The following is a 13910-nucleotide window of genomic DNA, read 5'->3' on the forward strand; positions in this document are numbered from 1 at the left end:
TACTTGGTAGGGAAGCATGCCGGAAAGCGTGAAAAATAGACGCAAAAAGGAGAAGAAAGTGGAGGAAAGTGAGGTATTTGTCACGCGCCGAGGAGCGCCGCACCTCTGCCTGGTCACGTCGGAGATGGCGTTTGAGTGGCGCCTAATTAAAACAAGTCAGGCAGCCCCCGCTGGATTGTTTTGACGCCCGAGGACCAATAGTACACAAAAAGCATGATCGCGAGGAGGAGGAGGAGGAGGGAGTAGGGGGCGTATAGATGATGGGGGGCTAGAGGGGGGAGTTGGCAGAGGAATTGTGTATGTTTGGAGGGGAGAGGGGAGAAAGGGGGGTGGGGGTGTATAGGAAGGGAATTGCAGAAAAAGGGGACGCTCACTGACGGCTTTTTTTTTTTTTACTTACTATTTGTACTTTTTTTTTTTTTTTTTTTTTTTTTGCTGAAACCTATAAATCACGGTGGCACTTGCACAATCGGGTCCGAAAAGGAGTAGGAAGAAGCAGAAGTTGTTTATTCCTGCACCACCCCGGTCCCGTGTCCGTGGCAATCACTGACAGTTTGTGTTGACGTCTCCTGGTTTTTTTTTTTACCCGTCTAATAGAGAGAGGGGAGAATGGCGAATAATGAGAACAGGTCGGTAGCCGATGGAGCGGTGCAAGGAAAAGGGATGAATATAATAGAAGATGTAATGTTACATATCATCTTATTGTATTTCATTATTTACAAATAATTATGATTTTTTTTTTTTTTTTTGCATTTAATACTTGCAAAGAACCCAAACAAAAAGATGTTACAAATATCAATAAATAAAGAAATAGGTGTACTTTGCATGTACGTTTTGCTTAAAAATAAAAATATGTATAATTATTAGAAAATAAATAAGGATTTTTTTTTTGCTAATAAAATACTGTATATTTAAAAAAAAAATGTTAGAAAAATAATAAACAAGTGTATTTTGCATGTACGTTTTGCTTAAAAATAAAAATATGTATAATTAATAGAAAATAAATATGGATTTTTTTTTGCTAATAAAATACTGTATATTTTTTAAAAAATGTTGGGAAAATAATAAACAAGTGTATTTTGCATGTACGTTTTGCTTAAAAATAAAAATATGTATAATTAATAGAAAATAAATAAGGATTGTTTTGCTAAGAAAATACTGTATTTAAAAAAAAAAATGTTAGAAAAATAATAAACAAGTGTATTTTGCATGTATTATTTGCTGAAAAAAAGTGTCTATTTAAAAAAAAAAGTGTTACAAATAAACATATAAGTGTGCATTGCATGTATTATTTGCTTTAAAATGTGTTTATTTAAAAAAAAAAGTGTTAAAGTAAACAAATAAGTGTACATTGCATGTATTATTTGCTTTATAAAGTGTCTATTTAAAAAAAAAAAGGTGTTAAAAAATAAACAAATAAGTGTACATTGCATGTATTATTTGCTTTATAAAGTGTGTATTTTTGAAAAAGTGTACACTGGATGTATTATTTGCTTTATAAAGTGTCTATTTAAAAAAAAAAAGTGTTAAAAAATGAACAAATGATGATGTATTATATGCTTTATAAAGTGTTTTTTTTTTAAGTGTTAAAAAAATAAGTGTATATTGCATGTATTATCTGCTTAAACAACATGCCAGTATATCTAAAAATGTATTAAATTGTTATGAAACAATATTTGCTAAAAAATACTGGGCATTAGAAAAGTGTTAAATGTGTCAACAAATAAATGTACTTTTGGAATTAGCGAACCATTTTTGCTAAGAAATCTTGTCTGTACATTTAAAAAAAAAAAAATGTTGAAAAAACTGTATATCTATAAAATTGAGGAAAAAAAAGTAATTAAAAAAGAATGCTTTGTATTAAATGTGTGTATTTCATCATATAATTATTTAAATGGTCATTGCTGGTTGGAACATTCTTATTCCACAACTAGTGTAAAAAAAAAAAAAAGCCCATCAAGCAATGATCAGCATTTAGACGTATTTGCATCGTTTGTTTGTTTCTTAATCCGCTTTCTGCTGCTGTTTTCCTCCCCTTTTCCCCTCTCTACTCGCATGCCACAGATGTTTTTCTTAGTTGCTCCGACAGACAGGAATCTACTGGAAAAAAAGGAGAAAGGCGTCCCCCAGGAGAGACGAGTACAAAGCCCCCAGTCTGCTCTGCAGCAGATGCAGCGGAGAGACCGTCCATCTGCCACCAGCTTGCTACACCAGAGGGGGGGGGACTTTTGTTTTGTTTTTGCTGTTGTTGACTCTGCGACGCACGTGAAAATATCCCCGGAAAATTAAAACCGCCATTCACCCGTGGCAAGTACGAGAGGTTTATTTGTGAGAAAGGAGGCGGCGGGGTAAAGACCACTTGAACTCCCGGCTCTGAGCAGCACATTATCTCCACGGCGGCGTATGATATCATTATTATGAGGCAGGCCAACAATTAATTCCTCTATTATGCCAGCTAGTTCCAGAAGGCCACGTTTAAAGCACCTCGCCCTGACTGGAAAAGACAAACAAGAGGCCCCCGGCTGGAGAAAAGTCTGCTCCCACTAAGGAGAACGCCATTTCCACAGATCTGTGACAATCCGTGTGCCTCCACCCCGCAGTTATTTATTCCCTTTGTCTCCTCTTCTCGCCGACGCTTTTCCCGCTGCCAAGGTCAACAGAGACAAACAGGCCCACCAGCGTCTTGATGTGTGGTGCCAGCGCCGGGTAGAAAGACACTAAAAAAGGTGTGGGGGGGGTGAAGACAAGTGGGTACGGTGGGAAGAAGTGTGACGGGGGTCTACAAAGCGCGCCAAGAGCAACTGCAGCTTCTGTAGTCTGTCACTAAAAGGGTGTTAGAATTGATTCATGAGGAATTTATTCATTGGGACTTAAAGGAACTGGAGCAAAGTGGGAGTGCAGTGCTCGGATGCCGCCAGCGGAGGCGCTGTTGCACAACCTGGCGCCCGTTAAATATGCTTGGCAAAGTGCACATTCTGGTAAAAACAATGAATTTCTAAATATCTACTTGTGATACCTATTTTATTGCATTATTATTTTGCTAATAAAAAATATTTGTAAAATCATTTTCACCACCTTTTTTTTTTTTGCAAGTAAATGGAACATAGGGCGGTAAAAAAATCGTATGATTTTCTGTTCTACGTTCGACATAACAAGTAATGGTGGTTCTTTGGTCAAAATGTTGCACCCAGTCTGTGGAACGCTCTCCCTGACCACCTGAGGGCACCTCAGACTGTGGATGCTTTTAAAAAAGGCTTAAAAACCCATCTTTTTAAAAAAAAAGCCTTTTTATAGATTTTTATAGATATGCATGCTGATTCTAGCTATTGAGCTGTTTCTAGTTTTATATTTTATTTATTTTTATTATTTTTTATTATTATTATTATTATTATTATTATTACTATTTCCTTTTTCTTTTTTTTAACACTGTGGCACTTTGAGGTTGTTTGCTCAACGTAAAGTGCTTTTTACAAATAAAATCTATTATTATTATTATTATTATTATTATTATTATTACAGATTATGTTTTACAGTCCATCTTCAAGCCGCTTTCTGAGCGTCTCCTCAGAATACGCCGTTTTGCGGGCGGTCCTATTCACGTGCCTCCACTTCGACACACGGCAAAAAGTCAGTGTTCAAAAACAAGACAAAAACATACAAAAATGAGGGGTATTTTATTTGAACTAAGCAAAATTGTCTGCCAATAGAACAAGAAAATTCGGCTTGTCAAGACTTTCCAAAACAAGTCAAATTAGCTAACCTCAATGAAGCCAAAAATACCTTAAAATAAGTATATTCTCACTAATAACAAGTGCACTTTTCTTGGTAGAAAAACATTTTGACCTTTTTGCTCAATAAGTTGAAAAATATTCTTAAATTAAGTAAATACTAGTGCCATTATCTTGACATAAGCACTTTTTTTTCATGCTTGAAGAAATAATTACTTTAAAAAAAGTAGTTTTATACTTGTGAGTGTTGATGACACAACAGTTGATATTCTAGTTTCAAGCATGTTTTACTCAATATAGCTCATCAAATCTCAGCAACAAGCTGTAATATCTTACTGACATCATTTAGGACCAAAACCCTTAAAACAAGTAAAACACTCTAACATAAAATCTGCTTAGTGAGAAGAATGATCTTATCAGACATAAAATAAGCAAATATCACCCTTATTTGAGATATTTCATCTTACTTAGATTTCAATTTTTGCAGTGCAATGTCTTCTCTACGGCGTAGCGCTTCCATAGCGAGTCTACTGACAGATAAAGTTAGAACTATACGCTAGTTTGCAGTACAAAACGGCGACAGCGGAGGATGCACGTGCATGTACGAGCCAGTCTGCCCCACAACAACAGCATAGAGAGAAAGAAAGAGCTTACTGGCGACACCCGCGCAAAAGCATTTTGGGTAAATTTGTATTCGGGGCTAATTCCAAACGGCTCATTTCAAGGAAGTATTAAGGAAGGCAAGATTGTTTTGTAAATATTTTCGGCTTCGCCATGCCTCCGTGGTTTGATTTCAAATGTTCGGGATTTATGCAGATCCCAAATACACAACAGCGGGTACCAATAGGTAAGAAAAGTTAGTTTTGCATAAGAAGGCCCCTTTAAATAAACTCTGTCCCAGCAGGCACAAGACATTGAAACACTGTTGATTATACATCTGTGTCCTTTGAAACAGACTTTGAAACAACGTTGCAAAATAGTTGGGGAACACTTTAGTATGGGGAACATATTCACCATTAATTAGTTGCTTATTAACACGCAAATTAGTAACATATTGGCTCTTAATTAGTCATTATTAAGTACTTATTAATGCCTTATTCTGCATGGCCTTATTATACAACCAGTAAGCCATTAACTAAGAGTCTTCCCTCAATAACCTCAAAATTATTGCTTATTAGTAACCCTAACCCTAACCCTTATATGTTCCCCGAGTGTCCAAATAACTTGAAATTAAGTCTTTGTTACTTTAGTAAGCAACTAATTAATGGTGAATATGTCCCCCATACTAAAGTGTTACCAATAGTTGTATTTGTAAATTGAGACAACAATGTCCAAGTTTGGATCCACGTTGTTAGTTGGGAAATGACCAAATTTCAATGGTCAAATCAACATGAGAACCCAACATTGATTAAACGTCATCAAAAAGCATGTTGTTTCAACGTTGTATTTGTGTTGTAGAATATTGGTTGGGAAATGACCATAATTCAACGGTCAAATCAACGTCACAACCTGACATTGATTAAACGTCGTCAAAAGGCATGTTGTTTCAACGTTGTATTTGTGTTGTAGAATATTGGTTGGGAAATTACCATAATTCAATGGTCAAATCAACGTCAGTAATCAACATTGATTAAACGTCATCAAAAAGCATGTTGTTTCAACGTTGTATTTGTGTTGTAGAATATTGGTTGGGAAATTACCATAATTCAATTGTCAAATCAAAATTATTGCTTATTAGTAACCCTAACCCTAACCCTTATATGTTCCCCTAGTGTCCAAATAACTTGAAATTAAGTCTTTGTTACTTTAGTAAGCAACTAATTAATGGTGAATATGTCCCCCATACTAAAGTGTTACCAATAGTTGTATTTGTAAATTGAGACAACAATGTCCAAGTTTGGATCCACGTTGTTAGTTGGGAAATGACCAAATTTCAATGGTCAAATCAACATGAGAACCCAACATTGATTAAACGTCATCAAAAAGCATGTTGTTTCAACGTATTATTTGTGTTGTAAAATATTGGTTGGGAAATGACCAAATTTCAATGGTCAAATCAACGTCACAACCTGACATTGATTAAACGTCGCCAAAAAGCATGTTGTTTCAACGTTGTATTTGTGTTGTAGAATATTGGTTGGGAAATGACCAAATATCAATGGTCAAATCAACGTCAGTTCCCGACATTGATTAAATGTCGCCAAAAATAATGTTGTTTCAACGTTGTATGTGTTGTAGAATATTGGTTAGGAAATGACCAAATTTCAAAGGTCAAATCAACGTCAGAACCCAACATTGATTAAACGTCGTCAAAAAGCATGTTGTTTCAACGTTGTATTTGTGTTGTAGAATATTGGTTGGGAAATGACCATAATTCAACGGTCAAATCAACGTCACAACCTGACATTGATTAAACGTCGTCAAAAGGCATGTTGTTTCAACGTTGTATTTGTGTTGTAGAATATTGGTTGGGAAATTACCAAATATCAATGGTCAAATCAACGTCACAACCTGACATTGAATAAACGTTGTCAAAAACAACGTTGTTTCAACGTTGTATTTGTGTTGTAGAATATTGGTTGGGAAATTACCATAATTCAATGGTCAAATCAACGTCAGTAATCAACATTGATTAAACGTCATCAAAAAACATGTTGTTTCAACGTTGTATTTGTGTTGTAGAATATTGGTTGGGAAATGACCATAATTCAATTGTCAAATCAACATGAGAACCCAACATTGATTAAACGTCATCAAAAAGCATGTTGTTTCAACGTATTATTTGTGTTGTAAAATATTGGTTGGGAAATGACCAAATATCAATGGTCAAATCAACGTCAGTTCCCAACATTGATTAAATGTCGCCAAAAATAATGTTGTTTCAACGTTGTATTTGTGTTGTAGAATATTGGTTAGGAAATGACCAAATTTCAATGGTCAAATCAACGTCAGAACCCAACATTGATTAAACGTCGTCAAAAAGCATGTTGTTTCAACGTTATGTTTGAGTTGTTCAACGTCAGGACCTAACTCAACAAGTTGTCAAGGTTGTTTCAATGTCTTGTGCCTGCTGGGGGTCTTCCTACTCTTTTTCGGACTGTGTAAATGTCTGTAATCAGAGGACGCGTCTAAAAATCTACTCCAGTGAAGGAAAACAACTGATTTTGAATGCACAACTACTCAGTGGCCTAGTGGTTAGAGTGTCCGCCCTGAGATCGGTAGGTTGTAAGTTCAAATCCCCGGCCGAGTCAAACCAAAGACTATACAAATGGGAGCCATTACCTCCCTGCTTGGCACTCAGCATCAAGGGTTGGAATTGGGGGTTAAATCATCAAAAATGATTCCCGGGCGTAGCACCGCTGCTGCCCACTGCTCCCCTCACCTCCCAGGGGATGAACAAGGGGATGGGTCAAATGCAGAGGACAAATTTCACCACACCTAGTGTGTGTGTGACAATCATTGCTACTTTAACTTTAAAACCCAAAAGCAGTGAAGTTGTCACGTTGTGTAAATGGTAAATAAAAACAGAATACAATGATTTGCAAATCCTTTTCAACTTATATTCAATTGCAAAGATAAGATGTTTAATGTTCGAACAGAGAAACTTATTTTTTTGTTGTTGTTGCAAATAATCATTAACTTATAGCAAACAAACTTTCTCAGTATTCTGTTTTTATTTACCATTTACACAACGTGCCAACTTCACTGGTTTTGGGTTTTGCACTCAGGAGTAAAAACGACCTGTTAAAGAGGGGGTTCACAATATAAAAAAAGGTGGTGCAAGTTTAAAATCGGGTGTTCTTTAAGGCTGCAACACCTCTGTGGTTTAAAGTGGAAAAAAAAAAAAAAAAAAATGCGTAGAACGATCATGTTTTTAAGAGCAGTCTTAAGACCCACCTTTTTAATTTGGCTTTTTACCTAATATTAATTATTTTATTTAAGTCATTTGTATTTTACTTTTTATCTTATTGGTTATGCAACATTTTATTTAGTTCTATTTATTTATTATTTATTTACTGTATATTCTTTTTTTTTCTATTAATCTTCATATGTCTTACTTGTGTTTTATTCTTTATCTCTACACATGGTTCTTACTATTTTACAAGTTTTATCATTTTTATTTTCCAACATTCCTTAGATGAGCCATCTGCCTCAGGGGTTATCGGCCGTGCTTGTGGGGGCGCTTTCGTGTCGGCGTCCTGGTGGCCGTGGTCTGAAGACCTCCTGGTGCAGATGGCTCCTGTGATAGTGTTTACTCACATGGCTCCTCTGTACTCAGCCATGCAATCATACGTCCATATAGTTGCATATGTGTGAGTGTGTGTGTGTGTGTGTGTGTGTGTGTGTACGTATGTGATTTGATTGATTGATTGTGTAGTAGAATTTCTGACCTTTGACCTCTATTTCATGTCTGTCAAGAATGTACGCTCATTTAATTTCTCTTCTATTCTGTGCCATTGAATGAACCGGGTGTGGGACAAAAGTGAATATTAAGTCGTGCCAACCTGTCTACAGAATGTTTTGATTGTCTAAGTATGATTAAAATATCCAAGGATGTTGCAAAAACAAACATGTCGAAGACCACAAGAGTGACGCACGAGAAAAAACAGAGTGACGCACGAAGAGACGGATACAAATGGCAGGAGACCGGGACTCGAGAGAGAGATTGCTTTTTGTGAGTCCTCCGGAGGACGTTCGTTTGTTTGCAGGGACAAAACAATCCAACTTATGCACTTTTGACTATGAGAAAATAAACTTGTTGTACTAAATTCACTCTTGTTGCTGTTTAAGCTCTGGACAATCCACTACAATTGATTGAAACTTTTATTAGTAGATTGCACAGTACAGTACATATTCTGTACAATTGACCACTAAATGGTAACAAGTTTTTCAACTTGTTTAAGTCGAGGTCCCAGTTAATCAATTCATGGTAGATAATGATAATGGGGGATATGGGTCACCGGTGTATTGTTTTTAACTTTGTAAGGCACTTTTATGTATGAAAAGCGCTTCATAAATAAAGTTTGATTGATTGAAATAAATCAGATGTGACTAGAATGCATCACCTCATCCGTTAGCCACCAAGAACACATTCTTACAGATTGCAACGATTTAAAAAAAGTACAGCATAGCAAGAAAAAAAACCTCAATTACAGCCACACAAGTGATCTCAGCACCTGCTCAAATATGCCAAACCTCTCACCATGATAGCAAAAATGAGAAGAAGAAAAAAAAAGCATCACACAACACAACGGGATGACATTAGTCGTCACGTGAATGTTCCACAAGCACAATTCAGGACCCCACTTAGTCCCGAGCCAAATAATGTGTAATGAGGGGGTAGTGCTATTTAAGTCCTGTTGATCACATGATGTGTTGCTTATGGCCACAGAGCACAGACCATTAAGGAGCGATGATTATATAAGTGCTCGCCAGGCTGCAGCCTTTTTTAATTTACTGTACTTAAAGCACTGGGGTATCCATGGCAACCTGCTTTGCCCTATTCACAAATCCCCTAATGAAATGCCTATTAAGTGGCTGATGATGACAGCATCCAAATATATTTGCATATGTAGTTCAGCAGGCGGGGGGGTTGGGGGGAAGCAAGGGGCGCGGATTTGGACTCGGAATTGCGATTGTTTTGTTTACGGGGGAAAAAGCGGTTATGATGGGGGCTGGAAGTGAAAGCCAAGTGAGTGGGGGAAGCGATGGAGAGACTTTGGCCCCGAGCCCAACAGGACATCCCTGAGAGACGCAATATCAACATGCCGGGAGGAGGGGGGGACTCTGCGGGCCGGGGTTCCTGTCGAAAATAAAGCAGCGCCTACCTTCGGATATATGGGTTATACTTGTATAGCGCTTTTCTACCTTCAAGGTACTCCAAAGCGCTTTGACACTATTTCCACATTCACCCATTCACACACACATTCACACACTGCTGCCATGCCAGGCCCTGACCGCGAGCCATCAGGAGCAAGGGTGAAGTGCCCACTTTCCAACACTCTTTGATTCACGACTCATGCAATACTGAATACGCTTTCTACAAACTCTATTATCTCTACATTATTTCTGACAGGGTCCCCCCCCCCCCCCCCCCTCAGAAAACACTTGGCTGTCCAAGTACCACCATATTGACCAACAACAAACGCAGTAGGCCTAAGTATTCATCAAAAACAAGGCAGAGGTTATAATATTGGTACATATATATATATATAATTAACCTCTTAAGGCCCAAGCTGTTTGTTTACATGCTTTTTTTTATTTCTCTTTGCTATTTTGTAGAGATGTCTGATAATATCGGACAGCCGATATTATCGGCCGATAAATGCTTTAAAATGTGATATCGGAAATTATCGGTATCGGCTTCAAAAAGTAAAATGTATGACTTTTTAAAACGCCGCTGTGTACACGGACGTAGGGAGAAGTACAGAGCGCCAATAAACCTTAAAGGCACTGCCTTTGCGTGCCGGCCCAGTCACATAATATCTACGGCTTTTCACACACACACAAGTGAATGTACGCCATACTTGGTCAACAGCCATACAGGTCACACTGAGGGTGGCCGTATAAACAACTTTGATACTGTTGCAAATATGTGCCACAATGTGAACCCACACCAAACAAGAATGACAAAACACATTTCGGGAGAACAGCCGCAACGTAACACAACATAAACACAACAGAACAAATACCCAGAACCCCTTGCAGCACTAACTCTTCCGGGACGCTACGATATACACCCCCCGCTATCCCCTACACAACAAAATTAGGCATAATAATGTGTTAATTCCACGACTGTATATATCGGCATCGGTTGATATCGGAGTAGGTAAGTAAGAGTTGGACAATATCGGAATATCGGCAAAAAAGCCATTATCGGACACCTCTACTATTTGGGCTTATTGGACCCTAATTAGAATAAAAACTAAGAATCATCTTTTGATATGATGTACTTAGTCCATAAGTACACAAACGTGTACTTTATGTTTAGTGACATGCTAATTCTTATTTTTACACTTTTTCCCCCCCAAATTCCATCGTATGTTATACTCATCTGACACCACCAGATGGCAGTATAAGTGCCCACATAAGCGGCCATAAGACCCCAATTCAGTAGTGTACGCAATTTTGGAAATAAGAGCTAAAAGGTGCAGTCCACGCATGTGGCCGCTAAGCCTTTAGAGGTATAAATATAGTAAATACTGTATATTTAATATTGTTGTCCGCTGGGACATTGCACACAGTTTGAACAGTAACACTGTGTTTGAATATTTAAACGTATCGATGGGGATCTTTGAAGTACACCTCGTGTTTACACTTTGCACAACATGTTTTAAAAAGGAGTTGGAAGAAATGGTAAATGGGTTATACTTGTATAGCGCTTTTCTACCTTCAAGGTACTGAAAGCGCTTTGACACTATTTCTACATTCACCCATTCACACACACATTCACACACTGATGGCGGGAGCTGCCATGCAAGGCCCTAACCACGAGGTTAGGGCCTCGTGGTTATTTGTAAAATTTTTATATATTTTTCAAAATTATTTTTGAAAATTATGAATCGATTTATAATCGGGATGAGTAAGAAATATTTCCCAAAAAAATATTATTGTAAGAAAAAACATATTTTTATACTTGTTTTTTTACATTGATTGATTTTTGAAAATTATGAATCGATTTAGAACCGGGATGAAACACATTTTTTCCCAAAAAAATATTGTTCTAATTATTATATATTTAATTTGATTATGAACAGATTTAGAATCGGGATAAATAAGAAGTTGGAAGAAAAAAACATATTTTTAGAATTTTTTTTTAATTTATTTATTTTTTTAAATTATGAATTGAGTTAAAATTTGGAATGAAACTATTTTTCATTTTATTTTATTTTTCAAAAAAACTGTGTTCTTGTAATTATTATTTATTTATTTATTTTTTAATTATGAATTGATTTAGAATCGGTATGAATAAGAAGTCTTTCTAAAACATGTATGCTTGCTTTTTTTTTTTTTTTAAATAAATAAATAAAAATGTTTAATTGATTTTTGAAAATTATGAATCCTTTTAGAATCGGGATGACCAAGAAATCTTTCAAAAACATGTATTCTTATAAGAAAAATATATATTTTTGTACTTATTTTTTGATTTTTTTATTGAATTTTTAAAATTATGAATCGATTTAGAATCGGGATGAAACAATTTTTTTTTCTAAAAAAATGTGTTCTTGTAATTATAATTTATTTAATTATGTAGTTTTTTGAAAATGATGAATTGATTTAGAATCAGTATGAATAAGAAACATGTATTCTTGCATGAAAAAGGTTTTAAAATATTTTTATTATTATTATTATTTTTTTATAGATTTTTGAAAATTATGAATCGATTTAGAATCGGGATGAAACAATATTTTTTTCTAAAAAAAAGGTGTTTTTGTAATTATAATTTATTTAATTTTGTATTTTTTTTTTTTAAATGAATAATTGATTTAGAATCGGTATAAATAAGGAGTCTTTCTAAAACATGTATTCTTGCATGAAAAAGGTTTTAAAATATTTTTAATTTTTTTTTAATAGATTTTTGAAAATTATAAATCGATTTAGAATCGGGATGAAACAATTTTTTTTTCTAAAAAAATGTGTTCTTGTAATTATAATTTATTTAATTTTGTATTTTTTTGAAAATGATGAACTGATTTAGAATCGGGATGAATAAGGAGTCTTTCTAAAACATGTATTCTTGCATGAAAAAGGTTTTAAAATATTTGTTTTTATTTTTTTAATAGATTTTTGAAAATGATGAATCCATTTAGAATCTGTATGACCAAGGGTGAAGTGTCTTGCTCAAGGGCACAACGGACGTGACTTGGTTGGTAGAAGCTGGAAATCGAACCAGGAACCCTCAGATTGCCGTTCCCTATATGTCAACGTAGGTTTAATGATACCTGCGCCTGCGCTCCGGCTGCTTCGAGACGCCCCGGAATCATCGAACTCGTGACCGGATCGGGAAAAAGCGAGACGCTTCACGCTGGAATTGACGGAACATGCCGGAATCAAAGCTGGTGGAAATGTACACGGCGCTTTCCCCGTCTTTCAAATGCCTTTTTTCATTGATTTCTTGTATAAAACTGTGTATGAAATACAGGTGGACCGATAGGGTTTCTTCAAAACAGATGCCGATACCTGGTAGTCAAGGAGGCTGATAATTAATATTCATGTGCAGTAAAAGTTCAGGTAAACAACACTTGTTTGTTTAAAAAAAAAAATAAATAAATTCGGAAACGTCGGACCAGTATCGCCAGGAAAGAAGGACAAAAACTGGATGACCCAGCAATTTTTAAAAAAGAAAGTTTTCACAGGTAAGCGGAGAAGACGTGCTGTAGTCGACCAGCACTGCAACAGGGAGAGAAAGGGGGCGGGACGACGCGGGCACCGCGGTGAAAGCAGAATTCTCACAAGAACTCAATATTGAAGTGAAGTGAATTATATTTATATAGCGCTTTTCTCTAGTGACTCGAAGCGCTTTACAATGGGAAACCCAATATCTAAGTTACATTTTTTTAAAGCAGTGTGGGTGGCACTGGGAGCAGGTGGGTAAAGTGTCTTGCCCAAGGGCACAACGGCAGGGACTAGGATTGCAGAAGCGGGAATCGTACCTGGAACCCTCAAGTTGCTGGCACGGCCACTCTACCAACCGAGCTATACCGCCCCATACTACTTTGTGTCAGCTCTGTGTCACAGGTGACTAAGTATAATAGTATTACTTATGAGTTGGAGCATTTCAGGTCTTTCTCATTATATTCAGATTTTTTTTTTTTGCTCTTTTTTTCTTCCATTTTTACTGTAAAAGATATTGTGGGGCCCTCCTGTCAGAATATAATAACAACAATAACATCACCACTGTGTGACTGCATAACCTTGTGTGTTAAAAATAATGCCTGCACAAAAATATTCATGTTCAGTTACACATTCATCAGTGTATATTATTGTACATTTTTCAAATTAATTCATCCATAAGGTAATAGTATTATTTTTACCTTTTTAATTAACTAACCAGGCTTTTTAACATATTTTTATTCTATTTTATTTTTTATTTTGAGAGCTTTTAATATTTGTCTAAACTTTTTCCAATAGTCAGAATAGTCTAAATATGCAGGGTCCATTTTGATATTTTAAAAAAAAGGC

At 36.0% G+C, this 13910-nt stretch overlaps 1 protein-coding gene across 1 annotated transcript in view; it reads right to left on the reverse strand.

The window, feature by feature from the left end:
- Positions 1-13910, reverse strand: part of LOC133661331 (forkhead box protein P2-like) — a 309673-nt gene that overhangs the window by 178758 nt on the left and 117005 nt on the right.

This window comes from Entelurus aequoreus, linkage group LG12, assembly GCF_033978785.1.
Source record: "Entelurus aequoreus isolate RoL-2023_Sb linkage group LG12, RoL_Eaeq_v1.1, whole genome shotgun sequence".
Taxonomy (NCBI): domain Eukaryota; kingdom Metazoa; phylum Chordata; class Actinopteri; order Syngnathiformes; family Syngnathidae; genus Entelurus; species Entelurus aequoreus.